Source organism: Dasypus novemcinctus, chromosome 11 (assembly GCF_030445035.2).
Source record: "Dasypus novemcinctus isolate mDasNov1 chromosome 11, mDasNov1.1.hap2, whole genome shotgun sequence".
NCBI classification, from domain to species: Eukaryota; Metazoa; Chordata; class Mammalia; order Cingulata; family Dasypodidae; genus Dasypus; species Dasypus novemcinctus.
The window spans coordinates 21,301,236-21,326,182 of NC_080683.1; positions in this window are offsets into that span (position 1 = coordinate 21,301,236).

A 24,947-nucleotide genomic window follows, 5' to 3' on the forward strand; every position below is an offset into this window, starting at 1 on the left:
CTGACAAAGATGAATTTATGTCAATTATTGACTTTATGATGCAAAGAACATTGCCCAAATAATGAGTGACAATTTTTAATATTTAGATCTCACAAATATGTGCATTTAGTGTTACTTCCTAACTTGATGTTGTTTACCCTTAGCTTTGTGTGCTATAAAAAAAATTACATGTGTATAGGCAGTACTTCTGTGAAATAGTAAATAGTAGCTAAATCCTAAAGAGTGCATACGATGTTTTGATTGTTTAGGTTGCTTTAAGATGCAAGTAATAAGTTATCCAAATGAAATTCATTTTAACAATAAAGAAAATGATTTCTTCATGTAACTATGGATGCATGCAAACTTGAACCATAGAATAAATTGTTACCAAGTTCCTGGTTTAATTCAGCCTCTCTAATCTCTTCATGAGAGTTTGCTTATCTTAACCACGGTTTGCCTGTGAAGATAAGGATATCAGTAGCGAAAAGAGTTAGAGCCTTTTTACTTCACCCAGAGCAAGAGGAAGTCCAGGTAGTTCCTGGAAAATCCCTGCATTTCACTCTAATTGAATAGATTTTAAATATGTATATGGCCTTGGACCTACCACCATGAGAACTATATCAATTGATGACCATCCCTCTGTCAATTATTTTAGCCTGGGAATGAGATTGACTAACTTATTTAAACTCCTCAAGGTCTACCCTGAAAATAGAGCAACCATCAATCCCTTGCAAATCACATGGTAGAGATTGATGAGTACGGTAGTTGGTGACACAAAATCATAGCAGTTTACTCTTAACAAGTAGGAGGAGCGTGTATCTCAACTAACAATGAAAATCTGCACTGAAATGCTGGTTCTTTAATGTAATTTTACTAGGAAATAGAAGTTATTACCTGCTTATTTCCATGATTATTCAATGTGTTTATCTCTTTTAGTTCATAAAGATCCTGAAATAATAGTATTCTTTCCCCCTTATAATTTCCATAAGAGAATACATGCTGAGTTTAATTTAATAATTTAGTCTCTTTTAATAAAGCATGGATTTCTAAGAGACAGAGCCATTAAACAGGCAATAACTGACAACATTATAATAATTTTGTTTCTACATAGCTCAAAAAATAGTTGATATTTGACATCTCACTTGCATTCATCTTTATGTTTCACAACTTTTACCATGGCTTGGAGTGTCAGCAGCAGATTATAGACTATCATATTTCATGTAATCTGGACTTCTGCCTTCTATTCTTAGCAGCATTGCCACTTTAGCAAATATTTTCATGTCTCATTGCTGGTGATTTTTTATATTAATCTGATCAAATTTAACATAAAAGTTAAAATGTCAGATCATTCTGTTGATCTCCAATATTTTGGGTTATATCCTATTGTTTTATTCAGAGATTTGCTATATTTGAATGTTGCATGTGTCAGAAATTAATTTCCTTTTACAGTAGGAGGTGATCAATGACAACAACATGGATGAACCTTGAAGACATCATGTTGAATGAAATGAGCCAGACACAAAATAACAAATATTGTATGATCTCACTGATATGAAATAATTAAAATTAACAAATTCATGCAGTCAGAGGCTAGAATACAAGTTACCAGGGATGGTGAGGGGTAGAGAATAAGGAGTTAATGCTTACTTGGTACAGAATTTCTATTAGAGGTTATGGAAAAGTTTTAGTAATGGATAGTGGTTATGGTAGCACAACATTATGAATGTAATTAATAGCACCAAATTATATATTTAAATGTGATTAGAAGTTGCAGTAGTTTGAGACTGTATATTCCCCAGAAAATCATGTTCTTAAAATCTGGTCCATTTCTGTGTGTCTGAAACTATTGTAGGTGGGACCTTTTGATGAAATTACTTCAGTTAAGGGCCCTTTGTCTTTTGATTGGGTTACCTCAATTAAGGCATGGCCCAGGGTGGGGCTTAATCCTTTTCTTGAAGTCCTTTATAAACTGGATGAATATGGAGAGAGAAAGAGAAAGCCACTAAAGCCAGAAGATGAAAGCAACAAAACACAGAAGAGAAGTAAGAGCCAGCAGACACCACCATGTGCCTTGCCATGTGACGAAGGAGTGCAGGATCCAGCAGACAGTCATCCAGAAGAAAGCATCACCCGACGATGCCTTGATTTGGACATTGTCACAGCTTCAGAACCATAAACTTTGTAAGTTAAAACCCCATTGTGAAAGCCAACCCATTTCTGGTATATTGCTTTCAGCAGCCAAGCATACTCAAATAACAGCGGTGATTTTAGTTTGCATATATGTTATTAGTATGAAAATTTTAAAAGAAACATAAGACCATACAACACAAACAGTGAACTTTAATGTAAGTTATGGACTAGTTTGCAGTATAATTTTAATAATATTGGTTCATTAAATGTAACGTGGATACCACACTAATACAAAGTGCTAATAGTAGGGAAAACTCTGTGTGTGTGTGTTGGGGGGGGAGTTATATGGGAACTCTATATTTTCAGCATGATTTTTCTGTAAATCTACAAGTTCTCTAATAAACAATGGTGAGATTAGCATAATTAAAAACATCTCATAATTAAATATGGTAAGCATTGCCATAAAATACTGGTTCATAAGTGGTAACAGTCATATCTTACAATAATGCCTTTTTAGTTATAAAAATAATATTAATCATAAGTAAGGTGACCAAGTATAAAGGTAAAATAAATTCTGCCACCCAGAGGTAGACAGTACTAGTGTATCGGTTGTATTTTTTTTCTTTCCCTTTATCTCTGTATAAACGAGTATGAACATATATACATACACACACATATCTAGAGAGTGCAATGCCCTTATGAGGAAGAAATGGGGATAGACTAATGATAATCTAGCTTCAAAGACAAAGAAGTCATTTGTCATGAAGCTTTCTAAAGAATTCAGTAGACAATTTTCTGTAAGGTCTATTAATAGCTTGAGACAATTTTTCTGAAGTCTCTTTGCTTTGATTTCTTTACCTAGCCTCAATAGCCAAACTTTACTGAATTCTTTAAAATACAGACCCTAAAACTCTGTACCTCTTCTTTCATTCATTTAAAAATATGTTTTAAGCATTTACTATGTTCTATGCAATAGCCGAGGTTTTGAGGATTAAAATATTGAATAATATGGTCATAGTTCCTGCTCTCCTAAAGATTATGTATAGCAGGGAAGATAGAGAATGAGTAAATCACTGTTTTAGATGCAATGAATGTTACAAAAGAAAAATGCAGGGTACTGTGCAGTTCTGTAAAGTTCTAACCAAACCTAGCCTGGAGCTTAGAGAAGACTTTCTTGAGAACATAAAATTTAGCCTGAGACCAGGAGGATGAGTAGACTTTAGTTAGAGCAACCAGAACTTTTATTATCCAAACAGGATGTTTTGAAAGTAAAGGTAGCATCATTAATAATTATGCCAGGAAGCAATAGGTGTTAATTGCAACTGTCTTGAGTAAATTAGGATAAATGATCATCCTAGCATCAACTAAGTAAAAAGGCATTGGGAGGAGACATGAGGAAGGCACTTATTAGGGGGAATTAGCATGGGAAGAGTCCCTGAGCCTGAAAAGGGTAAGGAAGGGAATGGAAGCAGGAGAATATGCATCGTCTGGAGAGAGAGAGAGGCCAGTGTTAGGGCATAAATCCACTGAGTTAGATTAAGTGGAATATGCTAATGTCATAGAATGCAATCAATGCTGAGGTTTTCCAGCTTTGCCTTAAAGATAGTGGGAATCAATTGAAACATTTTACACAAGGAAATCACATAAGCAATTTTGGTTTTTCAAACATTATCCTGACTACAGCATGAAGTATATACTGGAAGGATGCAAGGTAAAATATTAGAAGTGAAGTTTGGAGATGATTTAATAACATAAGGAGTAATAATAAGTGGTAACAATAAAGAAAAAAATATTCAAGAAAATTACAGACCAATTAATGAGAAAAATTGGTGGTAGTAATAAGGAAAGGACAGAAAACAAATCACAGATTTCTGGTTTAAATACTGGGTAGATCCAAGAGCTACAATGAACAGTATAAGAAGATCTAGCAATATATGTATTTGAAATTATGATCTCAAATTTTAGACATGTGGTACTTGAGATACCTGAGACAACCTAATCAAAATGTTGACAAAACACTTTAATATATGAGTTTAGAAATCAAGAAAAATGCCTGCAATTGAAAAGGAAATGTGGAACATTTGACATTATTATCAATGGTTATTCAAAAATCATCTGGAAAGAGGTCTAACTAACTCTAACATTTAATTAGAGTTCAGGATGATGATTTAGAAATGATATGGACAAGAAACAGTCAAAGGAGTAGAAAAAATCAAGAACAGTGTAGTGCCATGTAAGGCAAGAGAAGACAAGATTTCAGTAAGGATCCCTAACTGAAATTAGTTGCCTGGGTCCTATTGTAGCAGAGAGTATATTGTGAGAGTAATTTGGGGAATGATGAGAATAAAAACCAATTCAGTGGGAATGTGAGAAAAAAGAAGGGATTTGTCAACTAAAGATCCTTTCAGTAAGTTTAGCTAAATGCAGAGGAATGAGGGTGGGTGAACAGGGAGTAGTAGCTGAAGGGGATTATGATATCTAGGAAGTTGTTTTTTCTTTCTTTTTCTTGTTTTAAGAAGGGAAGGTTTTAAGCATGATTAAATGGTAATGAAAAGGAAATAATGAAATAGGGGGTATACTATATAAAGCAGGGTCTCTAAAAAGGCAGAAAGGGCTGTCACCTAGTGGACAATGGAATGAATCAGCCTAAAAGGATAATTCTTTTATTGTCACTGGACAGAGTAGGTACAGATATGGGCTGAGTTAAGTGCTGCAGTTTTGGGGAATTGGAGGTGAAGCAAAGCCAGATGGTTGGGTTCTGTTTTCTCTAGGAAACCATTTTTCACAGTTTTTTGAGAGTGGGATTATTAGCTGATTAGAGAGACACAGTATTATTTATGCTGTTGACTAATCTTCCTCAGATAAATACAATAGCATGGGTATCAACTCTTTGATGGTCCTTGCTTGAGATTTAGAAAATTGCCAATGAGTTGAAATGATAGACCCTGATATTTCAGCTGTACAGAGAGGAATGTGAAAGCTGAAAAGGGCTGATGAACAGGTTAAAATTAGAGAAGTTAATGGACTGGGGCATTCATTTCCCTTCTGCTGTAAATTGTAAAAATAAATAACAAAATAGAAAAATGATGGCTACGAGATTCAAATAGAGTAGGGCAGTCATTCTGGAGAATAGTCTTATGCAAGTCTCAGCCAGATATCACAAACCGCCCAAGTATGCATAACCACAAGCAGCTATGTTTTTCAAAATCCAGACACCAGAAACAAACCCTAAGATAGGAAATTCATTAAACTACCTAACCTCAAGGACATTTGGAGAGCCCTGAATATCCACCAATCACAAATTATGTAATCATTTTCTTTTTCTTTAAAATCTCTTGCCTATAAGTGCCAAGTTGGGACACAATTTGGGGTTATACCTAAAACTGTGCTTCTCAAATTGCAATTGTAAGACCTCAAATAAATACCTTTGTTGTCTTGCAGCTCAGTTTATTTCTCAATTGATAAAATGAACAGATGATAAAAAACATTGGAAACCTGTATAGAAGTCTTGATCAGAGACCACAATCTCTCTTTCCTTAATTACTAATATACAGCAATTTCAGAAAAAGTCAATATCTGCATTTTTTTAATCAATATGAACACTTGAGGTTGGGTTGGAAGAAAAGCATTATTGGGGTGAAGAGGTCAAATTTACAAAATACGAAACTGGATATTGTGAACTTCTTAGATGCTTAAGTTAGTTAAAATAAATACAAAAATTATGGAGAGGAAAAATGTGATGCAAATCTCTCTCTTTTTTTTTCAGTGGAGAAGGCCAATTGTTATTGATGTCAGGAGTGTTTTGGGCTGGAGTTGGCAATGGTGAGCAAGAGTTATATCACTAGGTTACATGAGTTTAGGAATTGGGGCTTTTTAAGAGGCAGAGGAAAAAAGGAAAGGAGAAATTTACCTATTACAACCCAGGTGTTCTGAGGAGCGTGGGGAGATGTGCAGTCTACAATTGAAAAATTATAGGGAAAGAGCAGCACCTCAGGAAGAAAAAACAGACTTTAATTAAACAAGAAAGTAAAAGAAATATTCAATTTGGTATTGGACAATAATGGGACATCATTGATCTGGAGTTCAAGGTATAAAGTGTTTCACAGGAGCACCAGAATGACTCATGGAAGAAAGTGCTGACTGATTTTGGAATGGGATTAAGGGAGAGGATTATGAATTAGAGAAAAATTTAACTTGGAGAATGAACAAGAAAAATGGGGCTGGATCTTCTGGTGGAGAAAGTTCTTAGAATCTTTCTTTTTTCAGTAAACTGGACTGCCCCAGTAAAATACAGATAACTGTTCTTCCCATACATAGAATATCTGTTCTTACAGAGAGAAAACTCTAAGCCACATTCATTCACAGACTCCTCTTGTTAACAAGCAAGGGCTTACTGTCTAATGCACACAGAGACCAATACTATGACATTGGGATTTTCAGAAAAGAGTTTATTGTGAGTTCAACTGGCAAGGAAAGAGGAGGCAAGGCTCATTTCTGACTCTCCAGTCTGAAAATAATGGGAGATTTTTTGGGAATGGGAAGTAATGGTGGGGACAGAAGTGGGGAGGTTTTACTTGGCATAGCTAATTGGTTAATTATAAAGTTCTCTATATTTGGTAGAGTGGATTTTATGTCAGATCTTCCTTTTTCTTTTAAAGATTTATTTCTCTCCCCTCCCCCCCCCACCCCAGTTGTCTGTTCTCTGTGTATATTTGCTGCATCTTCTTCTTTGTCCGCTTCTGTTGTTGTCAGCGGCACGTGAATCTGTGTTTCTTTTTGTTGCATCATCTTGTTGTGGCAGTTCTCCGTGTGTGCGGCACCATTCCTGGGCAGGCTGCACTTTTTTTCATGCTGGGCGACTCTCCTTACATGGCGCACTTCTTGCTTGTGGGGTTCCCCTACACGAGGGACACCCCTACATGGTCCGGCACCCCTTGCACACATCAGCACTGCACATGGGCCAGCTCCACACGAGTCAAGGAAGTCCGGGGTTTGAACTGTGGACCTCTCATGTGGTAGATGGATGCCCTATCAACTGGGCCAAGTCTGCCGCCCCCAGATCTTCCTTTTTGAGGGGCATTTGATTTGCTTCTGATGTCTCCTTGTCCTTGTAATTTTGGTTCCAAGGGAAGTGACCTTTGTTCTTGGTGTCTCAAAAATCATCTAAAGGACTAGAGTCTGTTTTCTGCACATTCTCAGGTTATATGACCTGTGGTTAAACAAGCTATGAAGAAAAGGTTACAGGAACAGAAGACATCCCCACAAATCAGTTTTGGCTTGTGCATGATTTCACTCCTTAAGTTAGAAGATTATCTGTGTGATATATATATAATGTTCTCTGTTATGGAAGTACATGATTCTTTGAAACCACTTGACCTGTGAGCCATACATCAGTTTTCTCAGTCATTGTCCAGTTCTCATTCTACTCTACTTACCTTAGTTCAGATTTTTGGATAAATTTGTGACAGTCAGGAACAAGGGCAAAAATTCACATTGCTATCTTTATTACTTAAGCAAAGGATTTTATCGAATTCCTACTTGCTTAAAACTCACCAGAAATCTAAACAAGTTTCTCAGCTATTAAGTGCAGAATAAATTGTGGTCCTGGAAGGAATATTCATGGAGAGAATATAGATAGCTGCCCTGGGATTTGGAGAAATTTGACCAGATATGTTAAATTATTTTACTCTTGTGTCTTGTCTAAAGAGAGGAAAACAGCCTTGTTAAATTAAAATTGCATTTTGGGATTATTCAAGTTTAGAAAAATACTCACCAAAGTTCTTTGTTCATATTTTATTTTATTTTTAATTATACTTTTTTTTAGAATACCTTTTAAAGGATATTTTAATTAATTTAAAAAATTACTGAAACATTGGGCAAATAAACCAAATATCAATTATTTCACCTTGACCCTAAAAGGGGACATTACTTCTTTCAGGCTAACTTCATGAAATTTTTTGTTTCTGTTGTTCTTACTCACTTTGGCTTGCTCAAATAGCTATTGCGCCATACCTTAAAAGTAGCTGCATTTCAGTCATAGCAGTTAATCTACCATTATTTTCATATCAGAGCAGTAACAAAAAAGGAAAGAATGTCATGCTTATGGAAAATAGAAATTAATTTTCAAAGCCTTTTTTATTCACTCAAGGTTATGAATTTAAAAGACAGTGAAATTGGCAAATTTTGGTAATATACACATTTACAAATACACACAAAAACTAATAAATACTCACTGTGACTACAAGAAACATACTTTGATTTTCAGATTTCATTTCAGTTCACTAGTATGGATTAATGTTCTTAAACAGACTTTAATGTGATTCCTCAGTTGTGCTTTGATTTTCTCATTTTGAGGTGTCTTTTATATTTTACTCACAAACTCAAATTACCACTGAAATAAGACTGAGGGACACTGCTTACTGAGTGTCCTCTAAACACATCTGGTAATATAAGTGTTCATAAACTTTATAAGGCTAAGGTTTAGGTTTCACTTATTTTATGTTGATGTAAGCTAGGGGAAGTTATAGGTTGTCTGATAATCAATTTTCTCATCAGTAAAATGGGGCTAACAATATGAACCTAAAGGGAAAGAATAGAAATGACAGATTGCCTTGAAAGAGAGAAAAAAAAGTCTTAAAAAGGAGTTATAATTTCATTGTGACAATAAATGATACTAGACAGTTTAATGATATTATCAATGTGCTGCGGGGGAAAAGTAGTAATTCAATATAAAACTTAATACTCAGTTAAATATCTTTCAATAATAAAGAAAAAATAAAAACTGAGGATTTTCCATAAACATAAGCTAATGCAATCCAAATGATGTATTTATTAAGAAAGAAAGCCATTCCTAGTGGAAAAGTTGAAATATAAGAAGAGTTGAAGAATAAGGAAAATACTCAATATGTGAATAAATATAAATAAGCATTGAATATATAAGACAAACAAACACTCCTTCTTAACAAACTCTTCCAGAAAATAGCAAACGCATTCCAGCAATGAATAATTCTATAGAAAAGGTAATACTTCATGGCATATTTAGATTTTTCTCAGCAATAGTGTTTTTAAAATAAGATCGATTTTTGAAAAGGAGAAAAGTAGAAAACATGCAGAAAAAGCCTTAGTAAGACCAAGTATGCATCCAGAATATTAATTTTTAACAAACCACTATGCACCTTAATCAATAATTGATATTTCTAAGTAAAAAAAAAAAAAAAGCAAAGTTCCAAGTTAATGGTGAAATACTGAAGGCATTCCTTTGGAAGGTAAAATAAAAGAAAGATTTCTGTCATTAGTGTTTTAACCTTTGTTGTTTAGGACTAGCCAATTCAATAAAAAACAATAAGAAATTAGAAAAAAGAAACATACTTACATCGTTTGTAGATGCACAGATGATATGGTTATGTACACAGAAAATCCAAAGGGACATACAGGTGAATTATGAAAAATGATGAGAAAATTTATAAAGATTTCTTGCTACCAAGTTCATATGTTAACATCTATTTTTTCTACATAACATTAACAATGAATTAGAAAGGGAAAAGCAAAAGAAAAAACAAAACTACTTTATCTTTTTCAACAAAAAAAACAATATATGAAGTATTTAAAAAAAAAAAATGAAAAATATAAAGCCTCTATAAAGAATTGATAATTTATCGACTGATAAGAATTGATAATTTATCTCATAAATAGAGATGTATCATTTTCATGCATTGGAAATCAAGAAATTTAAGATAAAAGACATCCTCAAATTCTTAGACAGCATAAACAAGCAAATTATGGGTATTTTTACATTGGTTCTTGACAAATTAACTGTGAGATGTTTATGAAAATGCAAAGAACCAAGACTAATCAAGATACACTTTGAAAAGAATAAGATTAATTATAAATCGACAGTAAATAAGCAGAGTGGTATTTTCATAGGCAGTAGAGAAGTGTAATATAACAGAGTGCCTAGAAAAGGACCCATGAATATATGAACAACTGATAAATGACAGAAATGGTGCTAGGGATATGTGATAAGAAAACAGAAATTTCTATAAAGTGCTGGATAATTGATTATGCTTATTGGAAGAAATGAAGAAAGAAAGAAACTGAAATTTAAGATGATTGACTGAAAACTTTAAAGTGAACCCTAGACCATCAGCAAAAATGTTGAGTAGGTATCTCTAAGGGTTTATTATATTACAGAAACATTTAAAAAAATCAAAGAAAACTGGTCTGAATCAACTTTACCAGAACTCTGGAAAACAGTCAAAGGTTTACAGCACACAAGCAAACAGTGAATCAAAAAAGAGGCAACTTGACAGTGGTAGGAAATCTTTGTTGCCGATTACTAGTCCTTCCAGGCCATATTCCCAGTATTCTGGAGGGAGCAGCACAGACCTTATTTTCCAAAGAATTGTGTTTTTCTGTTCTGACTTTCCTAGGGACCACCTGAAGGACAAGTACAAGGTGCCTGCTTTGCTTTGTCTCACTTGGAACTCTATTTGAAAGAACTAACTTCCTGAGAGAGACAATAGAAGGTTTCAGAGAGGAGGTAGCACTGGGAAACAGATGGACTGAAGGGTTAGGCCTCCTTGTTGGCTCTTCTTCTTACTTCTTTCCTGGATTGGGTCAGGGAGTTTTGACTCAGTAAGCCTGAGGACTTATTGAGCCAGAGAATAACATGAGCCATGACTCCATCCCTGGGACTACAGAACTAAATGAGCTATCCCCATGAAAATGTGTTTTTAACTGTAGAAACCTAAAAACCAGGAATTGTTTAAGGGTCAAAAGAATATCCCTTCCGCCATTTGGTGGTTCATCATCTTATATGGAACACCTTACTGCAGATAAAATGCAATTTGTTGGTTTTGTTTTTGTTTTCTGTTTGCTGTTGTTATTATAGAGTTGTTTTAATTTGTTGCATATGGTAGGCCTCTGCAAAATTGTAATAGTTGAAATAATCAGAACACAATTTTCTCCACACAGAGAAAAACATACCTATATGTCAGCATACAAAAGAAACAGGTTCAACCTCTGTTGAGACCACTTGAGTGTTTTTGTTCCTTTTTGTTGTTGATTTCCTTATTTCTCACTTTTTAAAATATTTTAGTTTCTTTGTTTCCCTGGACACAATGGAGATATCTGTATAAGAGATGGCTGAAGAATCACCACCATCATAGTGTATGTGGAAAGAACTCTGCTTATGGACAGAATCGTATCCAAGTTCAAATATTGATTTATTACATACATACTACATGATCTTAAGGCACATAATCTCCCAACTATCAGTTTCCTTAAACTAATGTGTAGCAGTTTAATATGGTTATGAATTCCAAAAACAGATATTGGATTATGTTTGTAATATGGTCTGTACCTGGGTGTGGTTATGATTAGGGCTTTGATTGGGTCACACCATTAGGGCATTGAGTCCCCACCCCTTGGTGGGTATGGACTCACAGATAAAAGACATGGCAAAGGACAGAGTTTGAGGGTTTTTGATGTTGGAGTTTGATGATGAAGTTTTAAGCTGGAGCCCCAGGAAGTAAGCAGAGGAAAGAGAAGCAAGTCCCAGGAAGAGAGGAAGCCTGAGCCCAGGAAGAAGCAAGTCCTGGGAAAAGTGGAACCCTGAACCCAGAGAGAAGCAAGACCCTGGAAGAGAGGAACCCAAGAAGCCTGAATTATCACAGATGTTGGCAGCCATCTTGCTCCAACACATGAAAATCGACTTTGGTGAGGGAAGTAACTTATGCTTTATGGCCTGGTATCTGTAAGTTCCTACCCTAAATAAATACCCTTTATAAAAACCAACCAATTTCTGGTATTTTGCATCAGCACCCCTTCAGCTGACTAATACATAATCCTTACTCTTTCTGCTTCACAGCTTTGCATGTACCAAGTATGTAGTCTGAAAGCAAAGTCTATAAATGATAAGTGATGATAAAAATTGTATGTGAATGTTCACATGAATAAATGAGAACTGAAATTGCTTATCAATTGATCATTCATTTGCTGTTCTCTATCACAACCACGGAAGTTATATATCAGATATAATTGGGCTCAATTCATCTTTTTAAATATGTTTTAAAATTTTAAATATGAACTTCTAGAGATTCTGTATGTAGGGAATCATGCCATATAACCATGGATAATTTAACATTTGATTCCTTTCACTTCATTTCACATAATCATATGAGCACATTAATGTAGCCACAACCATTGGCAGCAGGGCCTGTAGAAACATTCTTGCAGTTTTATTATACGCTTCCCAAATTTTATACATACTGAACTACATTATAGCCAAACATTAGTGAGGTATTATATATAATCAAGGTTAAAGGTTTTCTTTACAATACGTCCAATTTTACCACGTCATGTACCTAATCAGAGAAATTAGATTCTTACAGAATCATTGCCTTTCAGACCATTAATGTATTTTCTATTTTAACATTCTTACTGCAACAAGATTCTTCCTTGTTTCACCTAAACAAATAAAGATTGTCTTTTGCACATGTAGCTGTTCTAATCTCAATCACAGTTATGCAAAATATCTCATTTAAGAATGGTCAAGCACACCAATATCCTGATAACAAACATTCCCCAAAATAGCCTTTGACAGAATCCACTCCTCTCTTTCAGGACTACTTATCTTAGTGATCCATCACAGCTACTGGGGAGAGACATTGGTTTAACTCATTTGCTTGTATATCAGGCAAAGACAAATCAGCACCTTTTGGCATCTCTTTCTCTTTCTGACATTTTTTTTTTTTCCCTATCAGCACAAGGGTCATACTACATCACAAAATTTTACAGCCAATATTCAGTTGTTTCTTTAGAATGCCACAGTGTAACACCATTTCTTCTTGTCTGGGTCCGGATGTGGTATTACAAAAATGACACTGACAAGTCAGTGTTTTCTACTGCTTAGTATCACAGGAACACTCATCACAGGTGAAGGTCACAAAGACATAATACCACTATGCAACTATAATTACTATTAGGCAAATAATTCATATTAGTTGGATGTTAAATACTAAGAAAGCATTAAAATTGCTACTTAAAAATTAAAGCCAATAAACCAATTGCTACATGCTCATGAGTTGAATGGTTACTTTCTGGAATTTCAGGTGAGTGTGTTTAGGTTTACTTAATATAGCAGATGGCTGGCGAATATTATGCTTTTTAAATTTTTATAAACTTTCAAGAAACATTGGATAGCTAGAGATTCTCCTAACAAATACAAGTCCCTCTTTCATCTCCTTCTGAATTTGCTAGTTCACTTCCCTCATTATGTATAGATAGTCTCTTTTCTACTTATTTTTATATCATATAGTATAGTGTTTCTCAAAGTGTGGACTGGAGAATCTAAGACCCTTTCATGGGACCCAAAAGCTTAAAAGTAGATTAATAATACCAAAACATTATTTGACCTGTCTCCTTTCTCACAAGTGTATGTTTTCTAGAAGGAACTTGGCTTGTAATATAACTGACTGTATGCAGAAGCAGGTAGGAAAATCTAGCTATCTTCTATTAGACCACACATAAAGAAGGTTTACAAAATTTTAGAACAATGACATTCTTCTTCCTAATCCTTTTTTATTTCAAAAAGTTATTTTTAAAATACAATAATGATTAATCGTATTAACAGGAAATGGGCTTTTACTATTTTAAATGATTAAATATTAAATATTTTAAATATCTCGGTTTTAATTTCTAATATGGTAAATAACAGTAGATATAAATAAAGTAAACCAACATTCTTTGAGTTTCTGAGTAACTGTTAATGGTGTAAAAGACACTGAATTGAAAAAGTCCGAGAAATGTTGTCACAGAGTATACCAGAGTTGTTTTATTTAGTTTTCTCCTTATGATCCCAGAAACTCATGAGAGAAGGAATAGGTAGCCTGGGAGAATAAAATTGTCCCCTCATTCCCAGCCCCAGAATTTAAAGAAGAGTTAGGCCGTGGTATGTGTTTCTGAGATTCACCCTTTGCTTCCATCCCATACATACTGAGATCTAATTTGGACCAAGACAATGACAATCACCCAAGATAGATTTAGGGGGCAGTTAGATTCAAGAGAGTTTTTGTTTTCTTGACTTTACTTTAGAAATATAATCCACATATCCATTCATTCTTTTTACTGTCAATACTACCATGCTATTTCAATATTGTACTAAGGCAATATTATACTATCTAGTCTTTCAGGCTAAAATCTCTTCCCTCTAATCCATATCATTAGAATAATCTTTCCAAAATAGGAATTTGTCAGAGATGTACTCACTCTGATAGATCAGTGGTTTCCCCATTGTCTATAAATTAAAGACTAAACATTCTGGGATCATAGGATCATAGACTTTTCAACCTATAAAAGAACATGAAAATCATCTGCTCCAACTTCTTCATGTTATAAAATGGGAAACTAAGGTCCACAACTTTATTATGGACATCTGAATAATAACATCATCAGAATGAGAATTATAGTTGTCTATATCTGTCACTCTTAGTATTACAAAATATTCTAATTTACAAGTATGTTTCACTACTTCACTATCTCTACTTTAGCTGCACTATTCTTCCCATTGGCCTCAAAACATGCCCAGTAAATTGTCACAACATATCTCTATCAATTTACTTCCTCAGGGGTGAATTTCTCACCTTCTCTGTCTACCTAACTTTCAGGGTTCAAAGTTATACCTTCTGACAACATGGAAGATGGCAGAATAAGTAGTTGGCAGGCTATACTCCCGCTCCAGAAGCTGCAGGAAGACAGTCAATCTTGCCGGCCATAGGGGAAGCCTCCGGCCTGTGGGGGTGATTGGATCCAGCAGCTGGAGGGGGTACTCAACAGGGCACCAGTGACATGGATGGGTACAGGGTATACTGATTCAGGAAAGGGGGTCCTAGTTGGACATCAGAGGCCTGAGAGAGGCCCATTCTTTTATTTCTTTATCTCTCTTTTCATCTGGGTACATGTGGAGAGGCACAGTCATGAGAAGTTGGCGATGAGCACCTAAGCAAACATCGATGGCCAGAGAGGGAGGCCCTTTTTTTTTCTCTTTTCTTTATTTTCTTTCTTCTTAAATTAATTTTCTTTCTTTTCCCCTCTTCTTTTTTCTTTCTTCATTTTTCTCTTTTATCTTTTATTTTCCTTTTTTTTTGTTCATTTTTCTCAACTACACAGCAATTCCAAAGATTCTAAATAAATTCTAAAGCAATTCTAAAGATTTAAAATCTTTAGTTTCACATCATATTCAATGATGAAATGCTAAAGATTTTCTCTCTAAGATCTGAAATGAGAAAAAGCCGCCCACAGTCACCGTTCTTATTTAACATTCTGTTAGAAGTACTTGCTCAAGCACTTAGTCAAAAAAAAAAAAAGCTGTAAAAGACATCCACATTGGAAAGGAAGAAGCAAAAATTTCAGTATTTGCAGATGACAGGATCATATACATATAAAACCCTGAGAAATATACAACAAAAACTTCTAGAGCTGGAAAACAAGTTCAGTAAGGTGACAGGATAGATCAACATGCAAAAATCAATAGCATTTCTGCACACTAATAATGACCAAACTGAGGAGGAAATAAAGAAAAAAATTCCATTTACAAAAGCAACTAAAAGCACCAGATACCTGGGAATAAACTAACTGAAGATGTGAAGGACATGAACTCAGAAAATAGTCAACTAGTATTTGACAAGATTTTAAATGAAATCTGAGGTGACCTAAATAAATTGAAGAATATTCCATGTTCATGGGTTGGAAGACTAAACATCATTAAGATTCTGTCTTACACAAATTGATTTACAGATTTAATGCAATCCCAATTAAAAATTACAACAGCACTTTTTTCCTGAATTGGAAAAACTAATTGTGAAATTTATTTGGAAGTGCAAGGGGTCCTGACTAGTCAGACACATATTGAAAAAGAAAAACAAAATTGGAGGAACCATGCTACCTGACTTTATAGCATATTACAAAGCTATAGTGGTCAACACTTCATGGTATTGCCAGAAAGATAACATGCCAACCAATGGAACCAAACTGAGAGTTCTGATATAAATTCTTGCATATACTGCCAACTGATATTTGACTTGGCCACCAAGCCCACTCAACTGGGACAGAATGGCCTCTTCAACAAATGGTGCTTGGAGAACTGGATATCCATATCCAAAAGAAGGAGAGGATCACCATCTCATGTACTATACCAAAATTAACTCAAGATGGATCAAAGACCTAAATATAAAGAGCCAAGTCCATAAAGCTCCTAGAAGATAATATAGGGAAGCATCTAAGATATCTTGATATAGGAAATGGCTTCATAAACTTTACACCCAAAGTGTGAGCAGTGAAAAATAAAATAAATAAATGGGACCTCCTCAAAATTAAAAACTTATGTTTTGAAGGAGTTTCAGGAAAATGAAAGTCAAGCTACTCAATGGGAAGAAATATTTGAGAATCAATCTGATAAGGGCCTAATATCCAGCATATATGAAGAACTACATCTCAAAAATAACAAGACAAACAACCCATTTTAAAAATGGGCAAGAGATTTCAATAGACACTTATCCAAAGAAAAAATACAAATGGCTAAAAAGCACATGAAAAGATGCTCAACATCACTGACTGTTAGTGAAATGCAAATCAAAACCACAATGAGATATCATCTTATACCTACTAGACTGGCAGCTATTGAAAAAACAGAGGACAACAAGTGTTGGAGAGGATATGGAGGAAAGGGAACATTTATTCACTGCTGGTGGGAATATAGAATGGTGCAGCTATTGTAGAGGACAGTTTAGCAGTTCCTCAGGAAACTAACTATAGAACTGTCATATGACTGAGCAATACCACTTCTGGGTATATACCCAGGAGAACAGAAAGCAAGGTCACAAACATATACGCACATCAAAGTTCATAGCAACATAATTCACTATTGCCAAATGTTGGACAAAAGCCAAGTTGCTTAATTAATGGATAAGCCAATTGTGGTATATACGTACAATGGAATATTACTCAGGTTTAAGAAGAAATGCAGTATTAACACATGGAACAACATGGATAAGTTTTAAAGACCCTAAGTTGAGTGAAGTAAGCCAGTCACTGAAGGACAAATATTACATGACCTCACTGATATGTCTTAAGCAAATTGAGTAAACTCAAAGGGCTAAAGTCTGGAAATACATCATCAGTAGTCAGAAAGGGAGCAGAAGGTGGGAAGACAATGCTTAATATGGATAAAATATATGATGAGGTGGAAGGTGGTGGTTAGGCAGTAGATGAGGTTGATAGTGGTGCAATGAGGTGATTGGGTTCAAGGGTGCAGGAATGTGAGGGGGAGTCAGGATGGGGGTGAGATTGGACTATCCACGGATCTGGGGGGAGGCTCAGGAGAAAGAGCACATGAATTCTGGGTATTTGCATGTGTGTGGCTAAACTACAATGTGAATGTTCTTTTGACATATTTGGCAGGAAAGGATTTCTGGTGCAGGTTGTTGGGGTGTGGGGATATATGGGTCAGGGAGTACATGGGGCATTCTTCTGTGGAATATGTAAGTGTTTACCTTGTCATAGTGTGTTATCTCAGTGGTGGAGACCCATACAATAAATAAGAAAATATTAACCTCCCATCCTGGGAAGTCCTGTTATGGTCTCAATTAGAGGGGCAAGAATTTTTTTCAAGAACATAGGCAGTGCCTAGTAAAAGAAAAGAGCCATATGTCAAGCACTCAGTATTACTGCATGTAACTATGAAATTTATTCTTCAAAAATTGAAACTTAGTGGTTACCACAGGTTTTGGGAAGGGATGAATAGAATGGATATAACATACAGCATTTTCAAGGCATTGGAATTGTTCTGCATGATCTTGCAATGATGGATACAGGCCATTTTAAATTTTGTCAAAATCTATAAAAATGTACAGGAAAATATAAACCATAATGTAAACAATTGACCATGAGTAGCAATGATTCAGTATTTATATATCACTTGTAAAAAATGTAGCATACATCTTACAAATGTAAGATGTTATTAATAGTGGAGACTGAGAAAGTGCGTGAATGAGAGGGGTTTGGTATACAGGAATCCCCTATATTTTCTATGTTAATTTTCTGTAACCTAAAGCTCATGAGTATAAAGTGAAAAAAAAAGACACTGAGAGAATACGCAGGAGGAATCATCACTGTACATAAAATATAACATATCTTACAGTGATGAAAGGCATAATGAAAAAAAAATTTTAATTTACTCTTATGTTTTTATTTTTGTCTTTTTTTATTAGTTTGTTATTTTTTGTTTATTGGTTTGGCTTTGTTTTGGGGGAGGTTTTGTATCACAGAAGGGTCAAAACTGTGGCAGGGAAGGATCACTGATGCAGGGTGTCATGATGGGGGAATGTGTGGGAATGTCTCTAAGGCATATGAATATGTTCGAGTGGTCATGGGGTATTGTCTCTGTGGGTGAAGACCCACACAATAACCAAAAGAGTATTGAGTTCCCATCTTGGGAAGTCCTGCTACCTTCACTAATAGAGCAGCAAGAATCCACTGAGTACAACAGCAGTGCCTAGCGAAGAAGGATAGACCATTACACCAAACTCTTAATATTAATAGCTGTACTTATGAACCTATTCTTATGAAATTGACACTTAGTCAAGTATTTTATATTACCTAAGAGTTACTTCCTGGAATCCTCCTTGTCGCTAAATGTGGTCTCTCACTAAGTCAAATTCAGCATATAAATGCACTATCTTCTCCCCAGCATGGGGCATGACTGCTGGCTATGAGCCTTCCCAGCACTGAGGGATTATTACCAAACAATGGCTAATGATGAATCTGGAAAAAGACCTTGACAAAAAGGAGGAAATATTAAATACAAATGAGGTTTTATGGTGAAGATATTTCAAAGTGAGTTGGGAGATTATTCAAGAGGAATAGTTAAAACATGGGAGCATTTCTAGGACATTGGAATAGTCCTACATGATATTGCAGTGATAGATACAGACCACCATACATTTTGTCAAAACCTATAAAATTGTTTAGGAAAAAGTGTAAATTGTGATATAAAATATGGTCTTTGGTTAGTAAAATACTTCAATATGTGTTCATCAATTGTAAAAACATGTTACTCACTAATGAAAGATGTTGATAATGTGGGGAAATATGGGAGGGGGAGGTGGTGGGCATCTTGGAATTCCCTATATTTTTGATGTAACATTTATATAATCTAAAGCTTCTTTCAAAAAAGAATTTTAAAAAATGGTTTAAAATAGGTGGAACCAAGCGTCAAAGATGAGCCTTATCACAAAGCCTAACAAACAAAAAAACAAAACCCCCTAGGCAAGATAGAGATACTGACCAAGGAGTAAGCCCATCAAGATAAACAGATGTCCAGACATCAATGTGGCAGTTTGATATTATTTATGAATTACAAAAGAAATATTATGTTTGTTAATTGGTCTGTTCCTCTGGGCACAATACCTGTTGATTGATTTAAATTCAAAGGCTTTATGTTTACTTGATTAAATCAAGATTAGGGTTTGATTCAACCACATCATTAGGGTGACTCAGTTTGAGTCCCTATCCCTCCCCAACCCCTTTATAGGTTATATAAATGGTTACTCAATCAAGAAGACAGGAAAGGAGATACACAGAATAAGATACACACATGAAGAGATAGCTCCATAAACACAGAAGATGAGAGGACTTTGATCCTGCAGTCACAGGAAGAGAGATGAGACATTCACCTGATAGTTTACAGCTGACCTTGTGAAGAGAACAGAGCAGCAAAGCCTGGAAAGAAACAAGCCCTTAAGTTTACAGCTGAGATGGGAAGAAGCTGGGGCCACCGACGCTTAAGGGAAAGAGGAAGGCTGAACCTTGGAGAGATCACCCACCACCTTGCTTCAATATTTGGCAATAGACTATAGTGAAAGAAGTAACCTCGAGTTGGACTCTTTAGGGTCTTGTAAGTGTAAGCTTTTACCCCAAATATATACCCTTTATAAAAGCCAACAGATTTCTGGTACTTTGCATCAGCACCCATTTGGCTGACTAATACAATCAGCAAAAAAATTACAAGCTATACTAAGAAACAGGAAGATAACACTAAGTCAAAGGAACAAACTAAAAAGTTGGAGTACATGCAGAATTTGGAACAACTAGTCAAAGATATCTGCATAAATCTCTAAATCAACTCAAGGAGATGAAGAAAGAGATAAAGGATATTAATAAGACATTGAATGAGCATACAGGAAAAAATGTAAACATACATAAAAAATAACAGGACTCATGGAATGAAATGCATAATAGAAGAAATTAAAAATGTCTAGATTCACACAATGGCATATTTGAACTGGCAGAGGAATAAAGTAGTGAACTGAAAGATAGGACATCTCAGATCACAGAGACAAAAGAGTTAATGGGGAAAAAATGCAAAAAAGTCAGCAGGGACTCAGGGAATTGAATGATAGCATGAAACACACAGACATATACACTGTGGATGGATGTTCCAGAGGGAGAAAAGAAGGAAAGAAGGACAGAAGGAGTGTTTGAGAAAATAATGGCCAATAACTTCCCATCTCTTAAGAGGGACACAGACGTACATATCCAGGAAGCACAACATGCATAAAAACAGAACTCCTAGCAGTTCTTCTCCAAGACACATATTAATCATATTGTCAAATGCCAAGGTAAAGAGAGAATCATGAGACAGAAAGAGAAAAGAGATCCAGTGCTTATAAAGGATCCTTGATAAGATTACATGCTGAATTCTCATTTGAAACTATGGAGGTGATAAGGCAGTAGTATAACATAGGTAAGGTGCTGAAAGAAAAAAAAAACTGCCAACCAAGAATTCTGTGTCCAACAAAATTTTCCTTCAAAAAAGAGAGATTAAAATATTCAAAGATCAACAGAAATTGAGAAATTCATTAACAACAGTCTAACCTTTCAAGAAATATTAAAGGGAGTTCTTCAGGATGAAAGGAAAAGACAGGAAAGAGAGGTTTGGAGGAGAGTGTACAGAGAAGAGTATTAGTAAGCGTAATGAAAGGATAAAAAGAGAAACAAATTAAGACGTGGCATATATAAATCTAAGGTAGAAATGGTTGACTTAAATATTGCCTTTAGAGTAATAACACTAAATGTTAATGGATTAAGCTTCCCAATTAAGAGACACAGAATGCATAAAAAAGAAATGACACATCTAGCTGTCTGCAAGAGACTCACCTTGGACCCAAGGACACAAATATCTTGCAAATGAAATGCTGGAAAATGATTTCTCATGGAAACAGCAACCATAAAAGGGCTGGAGTCGCTACCCTAGTATCAGACAAATAGACTTTAAAAGCAAAACTGTTGCAAGAGACAAAGAATGACACTATATATTAATAAAAGGGACAATCTACCAATAAGAAAGAACAAACATAAATATTTATGCACCTAACAAGGGTACCCAAAATACGTGAGACAAACACTAGAAAAAGTGAGGGGACAAATAAATGCCTCTACAATCATAATGGGGAATTTTCATACATCAGTGTCAGCAACAGACAAAACATTTAGACAGATGATCAATAAAGAAAAAGAGATCTTGAATAATACATAATACATTAATGGAACGAGATCTAATGAACACACATAAAACACTGAACCCCAAAACAGCAGTACATACATTCTTCTCAATCATTCTCCAAGATAGACCACAAGTATTAATAAATAGAAAGATGGAAATATTACAAAGCACTTTGACCACAATGAAATGAAGCTGGGAATCAATAAGAGGCAGGGAACTGGAAAATTCACAAATATATGGAAATTAAACAACACACTCTTAAACAATCAGTGGGTCAAGAAAGAAATTTCAAGAGAAATCAATAAACATTTTTCAAATGAAAATGAGAACACAATATATCAAAACTTATGGGATGCAGCAAAAGCAGTGCTGAGAGGGAAATATATAACCCTTATGTGCTTAAATTAAAATGAAGAAAGACTTAAAATCAATGTCCTAAATGCACACCTGGAAGAAGTAGGAAAAGAACATCAAACTAATTCCAAAGCAAGAGAAGGAAAGAAATAAAAGAAAGAAAGATTAGAGCTGAATTAAATGAAATTGAGATTAATTTAAAAAACAATAGTGAGAATTAACTAACCAGAAACTGCTTTTTGAGAAGATTAATAAAATTGACAAACACTTAGCTAGACTAACAAAAAAAAAAAGTGAGAAGATACAAATAAGTAAAATTTTAAAATGAGAGCAGGGACATCGCCACTGATCTCAGAGAAACAGAGTATCATAAGAGGGTACTATGAAAAATTGTATGCCAATTGGTTGGACAATATAATTGGAATGGACAAATTTCTGGTGATACTCAGGCAACCTACATTGACAAAAGGATAAATAGAAGACCTCAAAAGACCAAACACAAGTAATGAGACTGGCTCAGTCATGAAAAGCATCCCAACCAAGAAAACCCCAAAACCAGATGGATTCAAACTGGTGAATTCTACCAATCATTCCAATAATAGTTAATACCAATCCTGCTCTAAGTTTTAAAAAAACTGAGGAAGGAATATTACCTAACTCATTCTTTGATGCCAATATGACCCTAATGTCAAAACCACATAAAGATGGGGCTACAAGAAAATTTTAAACCACTCTCTCTAATGAACTTAGAGGCAAAAATCCTCAACAAAATACTTGCAAATAAAATCTAAGAACACATTAAACAATTTATACACCATGATCAAGTGGATTTTGTCCCATATTTGCAAAGATGGTTTAACACAAGAATATCAGTTAATGTAATATACATTTAAAGACTGAATGAGAAAAATTACTTGATCATCTCCACCAATGCAGAAAAGGCATTTGATAAAATTCTGCATCTTTTCATGATAAAAAAAAATTTGAAAGATAAGAATAGAAGGAAACTTCCTCAATATGATAAACAGTATATATAAAAAACCCACAGCTAATGTTGTACTGAGTGGTGAAAGAATAAAAGCTTTTCCTCTAAGATCCAGAACAAAACAAAGATATGCACTGTCACCACTCTTATTTAACATTGTCAGAAATTCTTGCTATAGCAATTAGGCAAAAAAGAAGGAATAAATGTCATCCAAATTAGAAAGGAACAAGTAAAACTTTCATTATTTGTATATGATATGACCCTATATATAGAAAGTCCTGAAAACTCTGCAAGAAAGATATTACAGCTAATAAACAAGTTCAGTAAATGGTGAGATATAAGATCAACACACCAAAATCAATAGTGTTTCTTTCCACTATGAATGAGCAATCTGATGAGAAAATCAAGAAAAAAATTCCATTTATAACAGGAGCTAAAAAATCAAATATCTAGGAATAAATTTAACAAAGAATGTAAAGAACTTACACACAGAAAACTAGACACCATTTTTTTTTAAAATTCAAAGAAAATGTAAATAAAGGGAAGGACATCCCATGATCATGAACTGGAAGACTAAATATCATTAAGATGTAAATTCTTTTGATGTACAGATTCAGGGCTATCCCCAATAAAAATTCCAATAGCATTTTTTACAGAAATTGAAAAGTCCATCATCAAATTTATTTTGAAGGGTAGGGGGGCCAAATAACCAAGAACATCTTGAAAAAGAAAAACAAATTTGGAGGATTCATACTACCTAACTTTAAAGCATACTACAAAACTACAGTGGTCAAAACTGCATGGTATTGACATAAGGATAGACATATTGACCAATGGCACTTAATTGAGAATTCAGAAATAGACCCACACTTATACAACCAAGTGAAATTTGACAAGGCTACCAAGTCTACTCAACTGGGACATAATGGTCTCTTCAACAAATGGTGCTGAGATAACTAGATATCCATATCCAAAAGAATGAAAGAGGATCCCTATCTCATACCCTATTCAAAGAGTAACTCAAGATGTATCAAAGATCTAAATATAAGAGCCAGGATCATAAAATTAGTAGAATATGATATAGGGAAGCATCTATGAGATCTCGTGGTAAACAATGGTTTCCTAAACTTTACACCTAAAATACAAGCAATGAAAGAAAATATAGATAAATGTGACCCCCTCAAAATTAAAGAAAACTTTTGTCCTTCAAAGAACTTTGTCAAGAAAATGAAAGGGCAGCTTAATCAATGGGAGAAAATTTTTGGAAACCACTTATCCAATAAGGGTCTAAGATCTAGCATATATAAAGAAACTCTACATCTCAACAATAAAAAGACAAAGAGCCCAATTAAAAAATGGGCAAAAGATTTGAACAGACACTTTTCCAAAGAGGAAATACAAATGACTAAAAAGCACATGAAAAGAAGCTCAGCATCACTAACTATTAGGGAAATACAAATCAAAACTATGAGATATCATTTCACAAGTACTACATGGTCTCCTATTAAAAAAAACAGAAAACTACAAGCATTGGAGAGATATAGAAAAATAGGATCATTCATTCACTGCTGGTTGGAACGTAGAATGGTGAAGCCACTGTGGAGGACAGTTTGGTGGTTTCTCAGTATGCTATGTATAGAATTACCATAAATTGTCAAAAGATGGAAGCAAACCAAGTGTCCACCAACAGATTAATGGATAAACAAAATATGGTATATACATATGATAGAATATTATTCAGCTGTAAGAAGGAATGAAGTATTGATGCATGCAAAAACATGGATAAATCTTGAGGAACTTATGTTAAGTGAAATAAGCCAGACATAAAAGGACAAAGTCTTACTAACATGAACTAAATGAGAAGGCTCATGCAGGTAGAGTCTAGAAGATAGGTTACCATGAGATAGAATGGTGAACTGATGCTTAATTTGCACAGAATTT